Consider the following 20,815-nt stretch of genomic DNA (forward strand, 5'->3'; position numbering starts at 1 on the left):
TCTATTTTTTGCTTTTTTAATTCTGATTTTACATGAATTTTAATTCTTTATTTATCAGTATACTGACAGATTCTTTATTTACTACTTATTTTGAAGAGTTACTTATATTTTCAAATTGTTTACAGTTAATGTTGACCTTGTATTTTAAATTCCAACACTTTACATTACTACCTCTGCTAATGGTTAGTATAAAATGCCAGCAGACTGTATGCAGTCTTTCTTTTTAAATTCCATTTTTACTGTCAATGAACCAAATTCGCGAAATCTCTTGATACCTCTATATCTAACCTGTCTTGAAAGTGATTGGGTTTAATACCACTACTGGTGGTTCATACATCCGTCTTATCTTTAATAAGCCTAACAGACATTTGAGCAAAGATAAAATTGAATTCCTCTTCAGTAATCTTAAGAATGCAGATCTTCAGCATTTACCTAGTTAGTAACTACTGATAAGAATCTCTAGCATTTTTCTTCCTGTAAAAATGTTTAAAAGGTTACCTCGCTGAATTCTATTGTGAGTGTAAGCTATATTTCATATAGCTATGTATTCCTCACAATGAATATCAGTTGTAGTAATTGGTTATTAAGCCTTTATATTATAAAAATTCCAGATTACTATACTTTTATGACTTGAAAAGTCACTTTTTAGGATGTGGGAATTGAATTATAAGCCTGCATCATCCTCCCTGTGAAACCTTAAGATGGTGAAGTACAACCTTTTTGTTTCTTTTCCTTCAGTTATCATTATCTCATTTAAGAGTTTGAACAAGTTAGCAGAGTTGGACTATGGTGGTAATGAGGCTAAGTGTATGTCTTATCTTTTTATAAGTTTGTTAACATTACTCATGCACAAAATGAGTTCATGGCTACAGATTGTACCTTCGCTCCGTGTCCATCTCACAGTCTACTGTAGGTCATAAGGAAGATGGTATATATAGTTTATCATAAACCATTGCCTTCAAATGGAAAGATAAGTAAAATGATTGGTGTGTGCTGCTGTAGACTTATAATATTAAGATAAAATATTCAAAATAAGAAATCTTGTAAATTTGAATTTCACAGTGTTAAATAATTGGATCAGATAATTGACTACAGTATTTTAAAAATCAAATTTCAGTAAATCAAATATCAGTAAAATATAAATACAAACACAAATGAAATATAGTAAGAAGTATTATGCTTTTAATACTGTGTTATTATGCCTAATTTAGGTTTGTTGAAGGCAAATAATACTTCATTTATATACTCAGAACTAGATGACTGCAGAATCTAGCTCACAGAGATATTCAGAAACACATTTCTAATTTCTCTTCTTGGCCTTTACAGTTTGCATTAGTACTTACCTTTCCCAGTTACTGAGTTTGATTAGAATTAGGTTAATTTTTAAGATTCTTGGATAAAGGATGTTAGATAAATAACTATCGTTGACCACTTTTGTTGTTCTTAAGCTCTTCTGTGCTACAGCATTTAATTAGAACGGTGTTGATCTCCAGAAAGAGCCAAATAAAGTGTTTACAAAGTGTTTGGGCTGTTGTATTGACCTAGTTTAAGACAATTACTGTCTGTAGTTGCTCATTTGTTGCACTGCTGCTAAGCAATATACAGAACTGAGGAACTTCCTCAGGTCCTCAGGTCTCTATGCCTTTTTAGCTTTTCTTAAGTTTTCTATACTTTGCTAACTTTGCAAGTATAGGGACAGATAGTTTATTAAGGTGATAGAGAATTATAATCAAGGAATTTGCATCGACAAGAGATAAAATGAATGGATTTTGTAATGAGTGATCAAGACCAGAATAAGGGTTAAAAATCAGGGAACCAGTGTTATCAAATGATTTTTTTAAATTAATTTTTGTTGGTAATTTCAAAGATAATTGGCACTGATTATTTATATAAATCCTGAGATGTGAATATTTGGATATAAGTATCTAAATCCACAGAGGAGTCAGTAAACATTAACTGCTACTAAGGAATTAAATTCTAACAACTATGAATATACTTGGTACATATCATATCCTAATGGTAAACATGGTTGGGTATATATGTTCAGTGCTCCATTTCTAGCCTTTGAAACAGTCTTCCCAAACAGATTATTTCTATATTTTGCAAGTTGATAAAATTAACGTCAATGGATAATTAATTGAGTGACTATTAACTATTGAATGCTGACAGTAGAAATCATATTTAAGTGCTAGTTACGTTAGTCAAGGAGTCTGAGAAAATAAGATTTAAGTTAATATTGTATCAGTCATTCCCAGGTATCTTAATATTTAAGAATAAAATAGGGCTGGGGATGTGGCTCAAGCGGTAGTGCGCTCGCCTGGCATGCATGCGGCCCGGGTTCGATCCTCAGCACCACATACCAACAAAGATGTTGTGTCCGCCGAGAACTAAAAAATAAATATTAAAAATTCTCTCTCTCTCTCTCTCTCTCTCTCTCTCTCTCTCTCTCTCTCTCTCTCTCTCAAAAAAAAAGAATAAAATAGTAATGCCAATTTCCTTTATTAATTTGATGAAAAAAATTAAAATTATAAGCAGCTGACTCAGTTCACCTGGAGTAACCCATTGGATACACTACTTATTTTTCAATACAGACTTTTATTTTCTAGATTATTTTAGATGGAAATAGTATTATATGTCAATGGATATTTACTCCTATATTATTCTTTTTCTCATAATTTCTTCTTTCTTTCTTTTCCTTTTGGTACTGGGAATTGAACTCAGGGTGCTTAACCACTGAGCCACACCCCCAGCCCCTTTTATATTTTATTTTGAGATAGGGTTTAGCTAAGTTGCTTAGGGCCTTGCTAAGTTGCTGAGGCTGGCTTTAAACTTGTGATCCTCCTGCCTCAACCTCCCAAGTAGCTGGGATTATAGGTGTTCATCACCACACCAGGCTCTCCCTTAATTTCTAATTCTTCTAGTCACAAAGATGTCAAAGAAAACTTTGTGGCATACTATTTTTCCTCCTTTTTATTCTGGAGTAGGGGCATAGAATAAATAGCTTATCCCTAAACATTATATACTTCTAATTTGATTAATGAACAGCACCAACTATTAATAATCAAAATAAATACTGCATATTCTTTACCCACTGTTCTGATAACATTTTCCAATGCTGTATTTTAAGTAATATACTATTTAAAATATTCATTATAAATTTCTCTGGGTTGAGTCATTAACAGTACCTTTTAAAACCAAACTTCAATAAATATTAAGTACAAGTAAAACATATATATATACCACAGTATTTTGCTTTGCAAATTGGAATTAGTCATAAAGCAAAAAAATATAGTTGCACTTTACCAGGGTAACCCACAGATACAATGTGTTTTTCTAAACAAAACTTGTTATATATTATTGCTTTGATATACAGAATTATTACTCTGAACTAACAAGTTTTCAGATGGGAGATGCTAAGAGTCCAAATAAGGATTCAGCCTCCATTTGCATTTGTTTTGATTCTTTAGCCTTAAAATATTCTGTATTCTTATTCATAGTTAAACTCGATTTTTAAAAAAAAGTTCTGGACCCACCTGAGACTGTTACAATGCCAGATTTACACCAAAGCTCTAGAAAGAGTTGATCCAAAGTGTCTTTCAGGATAAGAAGGAGTTACTGTGAGTCTTGGAATACAGTGAATCACCAGAATTACTTGCTTCCAGAATTATTGTATTTATAAGAAAAATGTGCAACATGGAGCTTGGATTAGAATTTGAACTCACCTTCTAGAAATCATAAATAAAGTTTACATCAACTTACTTTTCTGCTTCTATTTTTAAAAAAATAAAAACTTCATTAGGTCTTTGGATAAAATTAAACAAGTGAAAAGACCTTCTTTCCTTGAAGTACACTTGCCAGGCTCTTTCTGTACAGCTGCAGCTTAGCTTCAACAACAGTAGATGTGAAGGTTGGTACCTTTCTTGTGTGCAAGTTCTAGAACTCACAGGGCTTTCAGAGAGCTTATCCTTTTCCCTTAGCAGTCCAAATGACTTTCCCCCAAGAAGTTTCAGGTATCAAGCTGCAAGCCTCTGAATCATCCTTGAAACATTTCTGAATCACCAAATCCTATTGGTACAACCCCTTATTTTCTCTCATCTTTCTTCCTCTCTTTCTCTCCTGCCATTAACCCAGCAGTTTTCCTAAATTATTGCAGCAGACCTCCTAGTCTCTCTGGTGTTGGTCCTACATCCCTACAATGCACTCTATACATACTGCCCCAGAATAATTTCTAAAGTATAAATCCTACCATATTATTCCTTAAAGCCTTTTAGGAGAATCTAAAAAGTATAGTGTCTTAATCCATTTTCTGTTTTAACAAAGTACCTGAAACAAAGTTATTTATATATATATATATATATATATATATATATATATATATATATATATATATATAAATTTTTTTTAATAGTTCCAAAGGTAAGGAATTTCAAGAACATGGTACAAGCATCTGCTCAACATCTACTTGGGCCTTCTCCCTCTATTATAACAGCGAACTTTATTACATGGTAAGACAGAGCAAGTATGCTAGCTCTAGTCTTTCTCTGAATAAAACCACTAATGCCATCGAGGGGGACCAGCCCTAATGACCTCATCTAATCATAAGTCCTTCTCAAAGGCCCTCCCTCCAAATAACATTAACTATGAATTTGGGGGTGGTTTCAAACACGTGAAATTTTAAACCATAGTGTATGGCTTACATCTCCCCATCTGCCAGGACTTGTTTAAATTTGTGGAAAACATTATACTTGGGGTGGGGATGTGACTCAAGCGCTCGCCTGGCATGCACGGAGTGCTGGGTTCGATCCTCAGCACCACATAAAAATAAAGATGTTGTATCCACTGAAAACTGAAAAATAAATTTTAAAAAATCATACTTCCTCTGCAAATGCTTTGTTCATCTGAACAATATTTCCCTAACTCAACCAGTTAATCACTTTCTTAGTCTTCAGGTCTCAGTTTCCCTGGAAAGTCTGTAGCCTTTCTGTTACAGTGCTCTGCCATACACTCTCATCAGCCTTCTTTTATTACTAGTACTTGCCAGCATAGTGTAATTGCCTATTTGTCTTCATGGACTGATAACCATGTTCTGTTTCACTTCCCCAGTGCCTAGCACAAAGCCTGGCAAATAGTTAGCATTTATTCTTTTTGAGTAAAGCAAGGGTGTGGAATGTTTGGACATAAATTGTATAAAAAAGAAATTTAGTAATTCAGAGGTGTTTGTGATAGTGAGACCCTGTCTCTAAATAAAATATTAAAAACGTCTTGGGATGTGGCTCAGTGGTTAAGGGCCCCTGAGTTCAATTCCCAGTACCAAAACAAACAAACAAACTGTATGGGGCTGGGGCTGTAGCTCAGTGGCAGAGTGCTTGCCTAGCATGTGTTAGGCACTGGGTTTGATCCTTAGCATCAAGTAAAAATAAACAGACATTTTCTCCATACACAACTACCCCAAAATAAAATTTTTTAAAACTATTGTCTGAGCAGTTACCATTAATTTCTTTGGAGAAATTGGAGGAGACCAAAATTTTCTGAGAATTACTTTTGAAGCAGTCTTAGTATAGGATTCTGTTATCTTTCTTGATAATTTTTATCTGTTTTTTTTTAATATATTAGGGAGAGGACTTATAAGGGAAAATAATGCCATTTTTATATTTTGAAAAGTAGCATATAGGATGATCCTAAGTATTTGGGAGCCAAATTCCAACTTATACCATGATCTGTTTCCCAAGCCATCAACAATTTTCTAAATGAGTATCATCAGCTCAGTCTTTATGTATAAAGATAACATAGCATTAAGCAATGCTTTGAATATTGAGTCAATATTAAGGATTCATCCTTGTCTAAAAGAAATCAATTCCTAATAATCTTGACCTCTCTTACAATATTTTCTATAAAGAGGTTTTTTTTTAAAGGTTCTTCTAACTCAACAGTTTTTTTCCCCTGCCTAAATAGTGATCATTAGATTCTGTTCTTAATTTTAGCTTTTTTTTTTTTTTTTTTTTGGTGCAGGGGATTGAACCCAGGGCCTTATGCTTGCAAGGCAAGCACCCTTCCAACTGAATTATATCCCTAGCCCTCTTTTCTTAATTTTAAAATAATCCTTTCATTCTGTACTGGAGGAAAGTCACTCTATACTAAGGAATGAATAAAAATTAGTTAATGATGATTAATAGGAACTGAGGTAAGGGTAATAATTATGTGTAAATTTCACACACACATGAAGTCTGAATACTATCCTGGATCTGCATAGATGCTAATAATTTTTAAGAATCAAAATATTTTACAATTTTGTTATTTATGAGCTTTTTAAAGAAAAGTTAAAATTAGTTTGTTAACAAAGTAATTACACAAAACTATAGCCATTGAAACAAAATTAAAGAGCTGGGGATGTGGCTCAGTGGTAGAGCACTTGCCTCACGTGCATGAGGCCCTGGGTTCAATCCCCAGCACCACCAAACAAACAAAAGCAAAAAACACTCATGAAAACAATATTTGCCTCAATCCTATAATGGATTAGGGTGAACAAAGACAATTTGGGGCTGGGGATGTGGCTCAAGCAGTAGCGCGCTCGCCTGGCATGCGTGCGGCCCGGGTTCAATCCTCAGCACCACATACCAACAAAGATGTTGTGTCCACCAAGAACTAAAAAATAAATATTAAAAACATTCTCTCTCTCTCTCTCTTCCCCCCTCTCCTTCTCCCTCTCCTCTCCTCTCCTCTCTCACTCTCTCTTTAAAAAAGAAAGAAAAAGAAACAAAATTAACCTAACATGTAAAAACTTAAGTATTATCTAACAGTAAAGATTGACATTATTAGGGGGTGGGGATATAGCTTAGTTGGCAGAGTGCTTGTCTCATATGCATAAGGCCCTGGGTTCAATCCTCAACACCACAAAAAAAAAAAAAAAAAAAGATTCACGTTATTATTTTCTTAGTCTAATAATTTAACCATTTCTGCTTTGTCAGACTCCATGTTGTGAGTATAATGAATTCATTCAACAAATCTTCAAAATATGAAATAGTGAAAGTTTGATAACTTCAAAATATGAAATAGTAAAAGTTTGATAACTTTTAAATGATAAGTAGAAGTTATATTTATAAAATTATTTAAATTGTAGTTGATGTCATCAGTTATTTGAAGACATGAATTTGAAATGAAAGGGAAAGCTGTAGTGATTATAGTAATTGACATGTGTTCCCTATACTCTTCAAGAGAGTAGCTAATGTTTTGGAATAGTGTTACCCCATATATTTTATTCAGATAAGCTAATGTAAGAGATAAAACTTTTATGTTTTAATGACATAAATCTTAATGCTTTTATTCAAATGTTAATGCAGCTGTTGACTAATGTGATACTTGAGAAACTATATTATATCTTTGAAATCAAATACTTTAATTAAATGATATTTGTAAAATATACACAGCTTCCATGAGCTACTTGTAGCAGCTGGCACCCCCATTTGTTATATCACATGTGATTTGAGTTTCTGCTCTGCTACTTTTATCTCAGTCAGTCTTTTGTTCCATCTTTTAAGAAAAAACAACAGCTGACTGTATACTAGAAAAAGCTTCCTCAAGTACATTCCAGTAATGTTTATTAGTAGTGACTTCAGTAACTTGTAACATTGAGAGTTTAGAAATATATGTGTGGAACCATACCATTATATGCCAGCTGCTAAAGATAACAAAGAAACTTTGGTTTAGCATTCAACAATTAAGTAGTAACAAATACAGTTGAGCTGCATTTGTTAGAACTTAATTATTGAATGTTGAACCAAATGTTTCTTTGGTATCTTATGATTTAATTGTGTAATAATTAAGTTGTATATAAATATTGGAAGCTAAAAATTCAATTAGAATCTGTGGAATACTTTTCTCAAACTAGACTCAACTGATCTCCTTTCTCCTGTCATTCTAGTTCTATAATTCTCTAAAGTCATAAATTTCTCAAAAGTTTTATTGGAAAATTAAAAACGTGATTTTACATCCAAAGGACCTTTGGTAAGTATGTCTAAGGTTCTGTTTTATGCTATTGTTTCTGAAATGCTAGATATGCCATAGTTCTAAAACCAAATTTTTGGGAAAGTGTTCAGAAGCCTATTTCTTACCTATTCTTTTAAGAAGAGGTAGATCTAAGTAATTGTGTACTGAAATATAAAATGTATTGCACATTTTAAAATCAGTTTTTCTTTATATAGTGCATTTGCTTTGTATTAAATGACTCACTGCAGAAAAAGAAAATCCTTTGCACTGGTATCAGTAGACCTTTATATCAAAATTCAAGTGATAATTAGATTTAATAGGAATTTTATAGATTGTGGTCATCCCTACTTATAAGTTACATATGTAAATGGACTGGTAGAGTTCAGTGGTAGAGCACTTGCCAAGCATGTGCAAGGTTCTAGGTTCTATCCCCAACACAACAACAAAAAATTAGTAAAAATTACAAAATTAATTAGATATATGGTATTCATACTTACATATTGCATGTTGTCCACATTAGGGAGGGGGGGTACCCAGGATTACACTTGGGGACACTCAACCACTGAACCACATCCCCAGCTTAATTTGGTATTTTATTTAGAGACAGTGTCTCTCTGAATTGCAGAGCACCTCACCATTGCTGAGACTGGCTTTGAACTTAAGGATCCTCTAGTCTCAGCCCACCCCTGAACTGCTGGGATCACCAACTTGTGCCACCATTCCTGGCAGTGTCTTTTGAGAATAGTGGCATCCAATGGATCAAGGAATAACTTTCAAGGACATTTGTCTTACATTCTTTAATTCTACTGTACATATTATGACTTGTAGAACTGAGTCATTAATAACTTACTTCTGGGCTGAGGATGTGACTCAGCAGTAATGCATTTGCCTGGCATGTGTGAGGAACTGGGTTCGATTCTCAGCACCGCATATAAATAAATAAAGGTCTATCAATAACTTAAAAAAAAAAAAAGACCTTTTTTTTTTTTCCTCTTGCCTGAAGATTAAACCCAGAATCACTTTTACTACTGAGCTAGCTACATCCCCAGCAGTACTTCTTGTTTTCTTGTTTTTGAAATAAGGTCTAGCTAAATTGCTTATTAAGACTTTGCTAGGGCTGGGGATGTGGCTCAAGTGGTGGCTCGCTCGCCTGGCATGCGTGCGGCCCAGGTTCGATCCTCAGCACCACATACAAACGAAGATGTTGTGTCTGCCGTAAACTAAAATAAATAAATAAATATTTAAAAAAAAAAAGACTTTGCTAAATTGCTGAGGCTGGCCTTGAACTTGTGATCCTCCTGCTTTACCTCCCAAGTCATTGAGATTACAGGCATGCACCATTCTACTCCTTGGAAACCAGAGGTGAATGTTCCTTTAAAGAAAGTTAATATAATTGAAATTCAGCTTTTTGCTTAAAATAAAGTTGCTTTTTTCTCCTTTTTGATATTTACATTTTTATTTTCATCTACATACCATGTAAAATCCTTCTCCCTATGTAATTAGATTGTAAACCTGTTAGACTACATACTATTAAATGCATGTATCTTGAATTATACTGAATATATGGCCTCTAGGTAAATTCTAAATATCAGTTTTCCACTTTTTCTTTACTGTTGCAGCAACATTCTTTCTAAACTGCTGATTTTGGCTCTTCAGAGAAAATTAGCATTTTAATTATAAATGATACACAAAAGCATAGTGCCTCTTTAAAAGTTTATGATATCTTCATAGAAAAAAATATATATAAATTATGTAAAACCATAGTTTTTAAATGTTCCTACTTTTCTCCTCCTTAATACCAATTTAACTAAAATTATCATTACATAGTGAAATTGGCAATGTATAGTGGTTATGCAATTACTGCAGATTTCATTTCTAACACAAAATGAAGGCCTGTCCCAGAAGCACTCCTTTTGTAGGGGTGTGGTTAGCCTAGAAGAAATTAACTCCCTGAACTGTCTCAAATAAAATTATTGAACTTTTACCTCCAAAGTCACTTATGACCCAGGTAATTTGAGTTTTTCCTTTTTTTTTTTTTTTTTTGGTGCTTGTGGTTGAACCTAATGCCTCACGATTTTAGAAAACAGGAGCCCCAAGTTTTTCTTAAGGATCCAGAAGGAAATGTTCTTTAATATAAGCAGAGTCACAAATATTGTGCTAGAAGGAGACAGAGCATTGGGCTAGGGAAGATCAGGTAATCTGAGTTGTAAGCATTTAGAATTGGGGCTCAGAGTGATTATCAGGTGAAATAGATTTTATTTACCTGGATTATGAGAAATAAGTTGACTTCACCTCAATATTCCAAATAATAATTAGCCCTGGTCTAATAAGTTCCCAGTGTATTATACAACTTCTGCTTTGATACTAAAGTGGAGAATTACCTGGACAAATCTACACCAAATTTGTCTTGACATATTCACTCAATATTTTATATCAACTGAAACTCTTTTATATTCCTGAAGACTGAGCCAGAAGCAAATTTAAATCCTTAATCCTTAATAAACTTAAATGCTTTCACTATGGCCTGCCCTGCCCTTTTTTATATACTTAAGATCTCAATAAGTATATAATACTGCTTGGTTGTAAGCTTTGGATTTCTGTATTTTAGAAACATTACAACACTGTATTTGGATGAGCACTCAGTAAATGCATTGCCTTCTAACAGGATTTGCTGAGTCACTTGATTAAGTTTGTGATCTATTCAGAACTTTAGGATCACTTATTGTGTTCCTGTGGCACATTTTTTACCTCTACATTCAAATCTTGATTTTCACTCAAAAGCTCTTCCAACATTTTATACCTGTACCTAAGACAGCTTGCCTAAATCAGAGCTTTACAATATGAGGTGATTTTCCCCTCCCTCCTTTATTTTTCTCCCAAGTTGTTGGTGTTTCATTAATGAATATTTTTCTAATTATTTGGCTTGAACATATATGTGTATAATCACTGCAAATCCAAGAGAAAGAAAGGTGAGTAAAAAGTAGTGGAAGTAGGGTAGTCTTGACAGAATTTCACCTTGAATATGATATTCATGCAAGTTTCATGATTCTTCAGAGAGCCTATTTTATTCTCTCGGGATATGTCTAATATTTGTTTAATTTGTGTGAGGCACTAAGTCTTATATGAGTGTTTTAGTCAGTTTCTACTAAGTGCCAGGTGTTTTGATAGCAATCTACAGTACATCTTACATGTTCATGCCTGTTAGATAATTCTTTTAACCATGCCTCTCCATTTTCAGATAGAGCAGGAAAAAATTTACAAATTCCATTTAAAGTTGATTTTACTAAAAAATTAGCAAAATCTTTTTTTCCTTAATTGCAGAAGTGTTTTAAATCTAAAGTAGTTTTTTTTACTAGAGTTTATTAGGTGTGTTTTGTTGCACATTCTTTGTTATATGTAGAAGGTATGGATTGTTCAAAATGTAACCATAAAGCAGAACATCTATAAGCAAAGTATACAGAAAACTCTTTCCTCATTATGTTTCTAAATAGGGCACTCCATAGTAAGAATCGCAAAATGAAAATGAGATTGCTAAAGTTAAAATTAAGAGAGGATATACTGGCTTTCTTCCTAATCTTAATTCCCTAATTTAGAAACTTAGATCTCCCCATCTCCAGTAATATTCTTAAAATGAACACAAGTCTTAATTTTCCTGGGAACTCTGATACACATTTCATGAGAATGAATCCAAGTTTCACTAAAGGCTGCCTCCTTTAATTGCAGGAAGCTTCAGGAAGGGGAATCAATTATGTTTCCATCTTCTAGATCATCCCCTAAAAGTGAGTCAGGAGATTGGATTCTGAAGTTAAATCATTTTCAAGTCTCATTCTCTTACCCTCTCTTATTCGGATAGAATTTTAGGCCTCTTTTTTTTTCTTTTTTTTTTTTTAATCTTTACTGGAAGCTAGGTATCAGAAATACAAAAATAAGTTGGGCTTGGTCTCTGCCTTCACACAATCTCCAATTTCAGCATAGTATGTTTGGCTCAGTAGTAAAGGGAAATATAGGACTTTGTGAACTCACAAAGTAGAAAATCCAAACTGTGGGGAAAAAGACAAGAGGGAACAGATCTACAAGTTGAAGAAAGATGAGTAGGAGTTGAGGAAAAATAACCCCAGCAAAGTAAATAGTGCTTGAAGGTTTGTGTTAGGAAGTAAAAGTTACCCCCAAATGGTAACAGAAGTAGTGTATGAGAGGCCAGATAATAAACATCTTTGTGAGCTTTAAAATTCGTAATTCGAGTCTTCATATTGGAGTTGATATCAATGATTTAAAGCAGGTCAACTGCGTGCAAGCTTGTTATTTCAGACAACCGATTTACGCAAGTAATGTGAAAGAAGAGTTGCAGGGGACTCCATGGCAGCAGGAAGGTCTACTAAAGACCTTTGGGTTGGGGGGGTCTGGAGATGTAGAGTGGTAGAGTGCCCCTGAGTTAAATCCCCAGTACCACAAAAATAAAAGACAATTGTGGGATGGGGGATATGGGAGGTTTAGCTCAGTAACTTAGCATGTATGAGGCCCTGGGTTCAATCCCCAGCATGCGTGCATACTCACACACAAATGGGGAGGGGGGTGACCCAGGCCATAGGGCTGGGGCCTAGAACTAAAGCAGAAGCAACATAATAAGAGGTTAAGGTGGACATTGCAGGAATAAGTGAATGATTGGTGTTCCAGTTATTTATTGTCCTAAAACTTAACTAGCATATCAGCCAGGTTACAAAATACAAGATCAGCATAGAAAAATTTACTGCAGTTTTGTACAGTGGTATTGAGCAAACCAGAAATGAAATTAAGAACATTATTTATAACATGGTCAAGAATAAAACATTTAGAAATAAATGTAACAAAATAATATTCTGGAAACAACTTGAAAAAAATGATTGAAGACATAAAAATGGTCATGTTAAATAGCTTGAAGCAATTAAGATCGTAATATTCCCAAAATTGATCTATAGAGTCAATGTAATCCCTATCAGAATCCCAGTTGACTTTGCAGAAATGGAAAAGCTGATCCTAGAATTTGTGCTGTAATTTGGATCTTACATACCCCTCCCCCAACTTCATTTGTTAAAGGCTTGATCCCCAGGATGCTCTTTGGAATAGGTGGAACTTCTAAGGATTGGGGTCTAGAGTGAAGTCTTTAGGTTATTGGAGACATGCCCTTGAGGTGAGTTGTGGAATCCTAACTCCCTCTTTTGCTCCCTGCCCTGTGATGAGTGTGCATTTTTACTTCACCATATACTTCTTTCTTGTGCTGCTTTACCACAGGCCCAAAGCAACAGAACCAACTGATCATGGGCTGGAACCTCCCAAATTGATATAAAATAAATTTTTTAGAGTTGATGACCTCAATAATTTGTGGTTAACACAATATGGAAATGTGGGGGAACCAAAAACAGTCTTGGGGAAAAAAACTAAGTTGGAGGACTTTTACACTTTCTGATTTCAAAATTTACTATAAACTGGTATGGTGGTGCATGCTGGCTAGAGTTATCTGGGCTCAGCTTTGGTCATCTGCAGGAGTATACTAGAACCAGCTCTTACCAACTTCCAAGACAGCCAGGTGTGCACATCCCAACTCCACTTTCAGAGTTAGCACTTTGGTAGTTATACTGAGTCATGGGAATATTTACATCAAGGAAATGGGAAAATGCCTCAAATCAGGCTTTCCTATTTGGAGTTTTGGAGAAAGATACAAGGAAAATGTGAAATGAAATAGTATTAGAATTCTCTCCGAAAGAGAATTTTGTGCTTGGTTTGTTTTATTTTTTTACTGAGGTTTTAAAATAAGGAATGAGCTATTAGCATGCATCTCTTCCTGAGAAGCAGCAGGAGAATGAAGGCTAGAACATTCTTGTGCTTCAGGAAGACAGCCCTCTACCAGCCTGTTTTGTTAGGTTTCCCATGTGACCTGCTCTAATAGAAAAGGAATGTAGCTTAGGCCAGGAGATGCCACAGCATCATGAGAAGCCGAAGGTTCTGTCATGTACTTATCAAGGACACAAATGATAATTTCAGGTATTTTAAAAGACTATTTTGGGATGGAGAGGGAAACATGAGCATAATTAGGGACTCTCTAGCAACTCTTTTTTCTCTGTTTTGAGGGTGAAATCCTTTGGGTTGATCTGATTAGAATTAAAAAAAATTTTTTTTTAAGTTGTAGATGGATACAATATCTTTATTTTATTTATTTATTTTTATGTGGTGCTGAGGATCGAACCCAGAGCCTCTCACATGCTAGGCCATCACTCTGCCACAGCCCCAGCCTCTGATCTGATTATACTTTATTATTACTTTTCAACATATAAATTGAAAGATATCGATTCTGAATTAATCAAATATATTAATGTATTGCTGCTAATATATTGTTATGCACATAAACAGAGATTTAAAACCATGTATTTGGGGCTGGGGTTGTGACTCAGCAGTAGAGCACCCACCTAGCATGTGCTAGGCACTGCATTCCATCCTCAGCACCTCATAAAAATAAATAAATAGAATAGAATAAAGGTATTGTGTCCAACTACAACTAAAAAAAAATTTTTTTAAATGTGTTTATTGAAAAAGACTCTGTTACATGTCCCTGCTGTGTCCAAAATTTGTAGGCTCTGTAAAAAGGTACACACATGTTTTTTAAAAAAGTGAAAATAGGTTCCATAAAGCCCCTGGGTGGGGTATAATTGTATAAGTGTTGTTTCTTTTTTTAAATTAATGCATTATAATGAAATATAATAGTAGGATTCATTTTTATATATTTATACATGCACATGATATAATTTGGTCAATACTGTTTCCTAGTATTTCTTCTTCTGCTCCTCTTGTCCTTCCCCTCTCCCCCTCCCCCTGTCCTTCCCCTTTATCCCTTTGCTCTCCCTTCAGTTTTCACCAGATTGTTTTTGCTGTTTCTGTTTTTCTTTTTGGTGAGTACAGCTGGATAGGAGTCGATGACTTCAGTCTGAAAAAATCTGGGAAAACCTGGTCTCTGCACTGGGACTAGCAATTTCATACAGTATATATCAAATACCAGATCCATTCAGACAAAGACTTCATAAGTTTCCTGTGGAAAGAATTCCTTCATCATTGTCTTCTAATTGGGAGAGTTTTATTATTGATGTACACAAAACTGCTGTGTGCCTCATATTTTAGTTAGTTGGGGATAGATAGGCCTTAGAGAGATAAAAAGGAATGAAAGCACCAAAGCCTATAGTAGAAACATATTGCCTAACTCCCTTCAGTTTGGCCCAGGAATTGCTTAGATTTAATAACCTGGACTCATTGTTGTTAGTGACCTAACTGGAACTTCCTAGCACTTTAATCTAGCTTTAGTAAATTAGAAAATACCATAGGCTACTATGTTGATGATAAAACTTTATAAAACTATTTCACAAGTTGTCTTTGAAGCAGGAGTTTAAAAGAATCACTGTCATCTTTTGTCCTTTATAAGATACAATTGGAGGAATATTTTCAGTGTGGAAGATGATAGTATCATCTGAACATAAAGGGTGAATCACCTACCCTGACTCAGTAGTCCCTTCATGTTCTTGGCTTCGCTTTCCTCTCCAGCCTCATCTCAGCTCAACATCTCTCACACACACACACACCGCCGGGTACCACAGTGTTCGTCAGCCAACGTCTGGTCCACCTACAATTTCACTGCCAATCTTAACACTTAATGTTCCTCTTTTGAAAACCCCTCTGTGCTTTTTTCCTTTCACATACTCTCAGAATAATTCTTCTGGATTATTTTGTGGTAGAGCACTTGCCTAGCATGTATGAGGCACTGGGTTCAATTCTCAGCATCAAATAAAAATAAAAATAAAAGTATTGTGTACACCTACAACTAAAAATATATATATTTAAAAAAAAATAACACATGGGCCGGGCACAGTGGAGCATGCCTGTAATCCCAGCTGCTCAGGAGGCCGAGACAGGAGGATCACAAGTTCAAAGCCACCCTCAGCAATGGTGAGGAATTTAGCAACTTATTTAAAGACACAAATACAAAATAGGGCTGGGGACATAGCTCAGTGGTTGAGTGCCTCTGAGCTCAATCCCTGGCACCAAAAGAAAAAAGAAAACTGGGCTGGGGTTAAGTGGCTCTGTGGTAGAACACTTGCCTAGCACATGTGAGGTACTAGGTTCGTTCTCAGCACTACATCTAAATAAATAAATGTCCATCAACAACTAATAAGATTTTTTTAAAAACCACTTCCTTGGGGCTTCAAATCTAGTTTATCTTTTCTTTCCAATTTTGGTTTGTGTCCAGCCTTTTCTCCTTTGTGCTCTGAAGGTATCCTGTACACCCTCCATCATGGTACAATGCAATTGACTACATTTAATTTTACTTATTTACATGTCCATAGCCTCTTTGGCAGGCCCAGTGTCTGTCAAACTCACCATTGTGTCTCCAGCTCCCAGTTCTATACAGCCTAAATAAGTGTTCAACATAAAATTGTTGAATAAATTATTAAATAAAAAATCAGAGCTACTGGGTTTTTGTACTAAACCAGAATGTTCAGACAAGAACAAAGTGCCTGTTCCTATCAGTCATCCATCCTTGGCTGTAGCCACCAACTAGCATCTGTTTTTCTATCAAGAGAAGATTCATTTAGTAAAAGGAGTGAAACAAAACCCTGCCATGCTGTCACTGAACACATCTGAAAACCCTGTTACTGCCATCAGGGACTCATTGACTTACATGGATCATTAATTATAAGACTGCATATTTTGTTGCAGAATTAATATAAAGTATTGCTCAATATGGGTATCTAGCACAGTACCCTTTACATTTTTATTGTTTGAGAGATGTGGGTTGATAATTATAATCATATCCACAGTACCTCCAGCAGCTCATCAGAATCTATACCAGTAAATCTGGCATGAAGGTCATTGCTGACGATTCTTTATCTGGAAAGATGTTCATATTCAATTTAATGTGAAACAACAGACTACTGCTGATTACTTCTTTCTTATATTAAGACATATGCCTTTACTACTGGAGAACTATTTTCTTTTTATTCTAGAAGGGCATTCTGGCCTTGGATATAAAATCAATCTCTCAACTCTTGGGTTTCCATAACTTGTAACTGCTGTGTGATCTAGAATGTGACACAGTTGGCCATTTCAGGTATTTTTTTCCCCTGTAAAATGATCTCGCTATATGATTATAGGAGAGTTTATTTCTGGGGAGGCAATGTAAACAAATGAAGAATAGGAGAGACCAAATACAATCAAATAGTTTATCTATTTTAAAATAGATAAAATATTTGATTGTAGCATGCATAATGGAAACACTTGTGTGCTCCACCTACCCCTGAAGTAAAATATATAGTTACATACAGCTTATTAAATTGATCCTATTTCTTATCCTGCATTAATCACAAGATGACACTGAAATAATTTAGTGACTAGTCACCATAATAATAATAGTACATTCATTTATGGATTGTTTTCCACTTGCCTATAGCTTATGCCAACTGCTTCATTTACATGATCTCATTTAATTCTTTTAACAACCCTACAGACATGAATAAGTAATTCCTTCTTCCACATGAGGAAATTGAGGCTGAGCAAGGTGAAGCCACTCAGCCAAGCTGCCATGGTAACTGATATAGCCAGGATTCAAACTCCAGTTTGACTCCTACACTGTTTTTAAGTGTTGAGTAGCAGCAGGACACAAGTTTGTTATTGTGAACATTTAATTTCTGATTCTGGAAAGTTGCTAATGACTAAGCCAAGTAAGAAGCGTTGTGTTTAAGCTCAGCATTTATATTTAGTTTTTTAAAGAGGTTTCTTTTTGTTGTTGTTGTTTATTTTGTGTGTGTATGTGTGTGTGTGTGTTGTTTTGTTTTACTGGAGACTGAACCCAGGGGCCTTTTACCACTGAGCTACATCCCCATCCCTTTTTATTTTAATTTTGAGAAAGTCTCAACAAATTTCCCAAGCTGGTCTCAAATTTGCCATTCTCCTGCCTCTGCATCCTGAGTCTCTGGTATTACAGGCATGTGCCACTGTGCCTGGCTTCTAAGAATTTTAATAGACTACTTATTACTTAAGGCAAATGCTAGTCTTCTCAGTCAACAGCTCTCAACTTGGTGCACATCAGAATCACCTATGGAGCTTGTAAATGTGCACATGCCAAAGGCCCTTGCCCAGAGCCACTGAGTCAGAATCTCCGTGGGTGGAGACCAGGCAGGTGATGTTTAATAAGCTCTCCAGGTGATTCTGATGCATACTTAGAAGTTTGAAGATCACTGAGCTCTATCTGAGAACAGAAGGCTTTTATTTTTGTTCTTTTTCGGAGAATAGTATTTCTGAGGTTTGCAGATTTACTTATGGTCTCACAGAAAGTTTTCAAATAGCTAAATCTAATTCTGAACCATCATCCTGTCTAAATTTATAGTATAGCTGTCATTTGGCGAATTGTTGTATGACCTTTATTTATTTATTTACTTTGGTGGTACTGAGAATTGAACCCATTTATACTTATGGGTACCAGGGGTGGTCCACTGCTGAGCTAGATCTCCAGCCCCTTTCCCTCCCTTTTTTTTGAGCTCAGTTGCTCAGGCTGGCCTCAAACTTACCATCCTTTTGCCTCAGTCTCCCCAGTAGCTGAGACTGCAGACACTGCATCAGGGCAGTTGGGCTGTTATGTTAATGGAATGATTGTTGCTTAATTTTCATTTTTTTACATTAAATATTGTATGTTAATGACCATAGCTAGCCCTCTATTTAACATGTGTTTAGACTTTTTTCACTTGGCATGTGAAAAATGATGGTTGTTTTCCTGTAACCACTATTAATAAAATCTCAAGCAGTTGAAAACAACAGCTGTTCACACTCCAAATAAAGAATCACAAAATCCCAAGATTAAAGTCATAATGCACAGCCATGTGTTACTTAAATTCTCTTTTACCGCATCTCCACCAAGTGACTAATTGTCCTCATCCTGTTAGATAGTTACCCCCCGCCCAAGCCAGGAACAGTCTATTCTATCTAACCAAGCAGGTTCTTCCTTACAAGAAGGTGAAATTCATTTCTCTAGAGCTTCCATATATTAGTTCTATTTCTAATCTCCTTGTCAGAAATTCTTACTTAAATCAGCCAAAACCTTTGCTCAAGAAAATGACTCCCTGATTGCTTGCTGTTTTCTGGAGGTTGGTGGCATACTTCACTATTTGACAAGTAGCTGTTCTTGTTCCCATGACCAGGTGCACATATAATTGTGGGACATAAATCTAAATTCAGGATTGATATTTTTGTAAAAGTTTCAGTAATTCTATATAACAAGTTTTATTATGGGATATTTATAGAGAGATGCCCAAATGGCAAAAAAAGCAGTGCAACTTTACATTCTGTCGAAATATTCTAAGTGTTCCATTTATATTAATATCATTAGAATAATATAATGTTAGCAAACATATTTAAACTTTGAGAAATTTCTTGCTTTCTCTGTGAGTTGTTCAGAACCTTCTAAAAAACATAAATATATTTATCATTTAAAAGAGACATATGTCTCTTTTAAATGATAAATATATTCTACATCAGATTCTATTGATTTATGAGCTCCTTTGAAGCTAAAAAGAACATTTGTGTCATCACTAACTAAAAACTTCTGGTTCTAACACTCCTTTCTAGGAATATACACTTCCTTTTAACCACCCTTTCTCACAGACCAGAACTTGACCTGGAACCCTAGATAATGGCAAATGCAACACTAACTAGTATTCCAACTGAATGTGAACATTCAAAGCTCTGGATCCAATTAGAGTCAAATGTAGCAACTAAGATAACAAATCAGGTTAATCCTAGGATTAACAAATCAAGAAAATGCCTGTAAGTCCTCCTTGCTTTAGGTACCTTTGGGTGTGAAGTTAATATTAGAAGAAAAAGTGAACAATTGTAGTTACTACTGTGACCATTCAGATAGAACAGCCAGAGTGAGACTACAATATGAAAATCACAGTTAAGAAACAACATTGTTTATAGCATAAAAGCATTTGCAGTTCCATTATAACTTACGGTCAAGTCAGTTTTTATGAACCCAGGAGACAGTCCCTTCTACAATATTCTTTTTCCTATGGTAGGATGAGAAGCCAGCATTATCCTATTTCTCCTCATGCTTCCAGAATTTTGTTCCAATATGGATCTTATTTTCCGATGTCCTAGTAATCTCTTTTTTTGTCGCTTTTAGTCAATGTGTCCAACGTTTTTTTTACTACCACCTCTCTGGCCTCTGGTTCTACCTACTCTTTTACCATCATTGCTGACATCTTCAACATTCAAGTTAATTCCACAGATGTAAAACAAAGTACAGAAAGGGAACATGTGATTCATTTGTATTTATTTCATAAGAGAAGACTATGAACTTGATAGACATGCTCTAACAACTAAAAATTAATCCTGTGGGAAATTTCATATATAAAATATGTAACATTATATATAAAGTCCCTGCTTTAGCAATAAGGGCAAAATTATTAACATTTGAACCATAATAGCATATGTATTAAAATCTGTTGTTTGGAAAATTACAATAAATATTTATAGAATGGCATCATTAAATTTGAAAGCTAACCCCATACAAACTATAAGATAAAGAACATCTATGGCATTTTATATTTAAAAAGCAAGAAGAGCAACAATTAAAAATCATGACCAGGACCAGCAGATTCCCACCTGAGGTCAGACCTGGCCCAGATCTGCCCATACTAACCTGTGTGGGACCCAGGCCCAGGGTAGGCCTAGGTCCATCCCACCACTGGCAGACACCTGCCAGAGCTCAAGTGCTGGCACAGAACTGCCTCTGCTGACCTGTACAGGATCCAGGTCCAGG

General features: G+C 35.1%; 1 non-coding gene across 1 annotated transcript; it reads left to right on the forward strand.

Moving 5' to 3' along the window:
* The first annotated feature begins 6,383 nt into the window (after positions 1-6,383).
* Trnav-cac (transfer RNA valine (anticodon CAC)) lies at positions 6,384-6,455 on the forward strand. Its single transcript has one exon. It is a non-coding gene; the product is annotated as a tRNA-Val (tRNA).
* Positions 6,456-20,815: the final 14,360 nt, after the last annotated feature.

Source organism: Urocitellus parryii, chromosome 6 (assembly GCF_045843805.1).
Source record: "Urocitellus parryii isolate mUroPar1 chromosome 6, mUroPar1.hap1, whole genome shotgun sequence".
In the NCBI taxonomy this organism is placed as follows: Eukaryota; Metazoa; Chordata; class Mammalia; order Rodentia; family Sciuridae; genus Urocitellus; species Urocitellus parryii.